The sequence below is a fragment of the Penaeus monodon genome, chromosome 22, assembly GCF_015228065.2.
Source record: "Penaeus monodon isolate SGIC_2016 chromosome 22, NSTDA_Pmon_1, whole genome shotgun sequence".
Taxonomy (NCBI): Eukaryota; Metazoa; Arthropoda; class Malacostraca; order Decapoda; family Penaeidae; genus Penaeus; species Penaeus monodon.
This window is the reverse complement of record NC_051407.1, coordinates 4,935,799-4,936,043: the sequence shown is the minus strand read 5'-3', so window position 1 is coordinate 4,936,043 and position 245 is coordinate 4,935,799. Positions and strand designations below refer to the sequence as shown.

Sequence of the window (245 nt, the reverse complement as noted above, 5' to 3'; positions counted from 1 at the left end):
GAGTCTTTCTCAACAAGCGTCACTCGTTACATAAGAAAATATCATTTTAATATCGTAACCTTTTTTTTTTATCTTCTTTTCGATTCAGTCACGAATCAAACCTATGAACGCTTGGGTCATATGCCGGGAAAGGTCATAAATCATTCTGCTCGACAAGGATCAATAAAAAAAAATCGATTAACAGTAATGTCTTTTGAAATCATTGTTAAGTAATAAGAAGCAATCTGGATGCATTGTTGCAGAGA

General features: G+C 33.5%; 1 protein-coding gene across 1 annotated transcript in view; it reads right to left on the bottom strand.

Annotated features, from left to right (window-relative positions):
• Window positions 1-245, bottom strand: part of LOC119586839 (neurogenic locus Notch protein-like) — a gene marked incomplete at its 3' end in the record, with an annotated part of 145,347 nt that overhangs the window by 19,238 nt on the left and 125,864 nt on the right.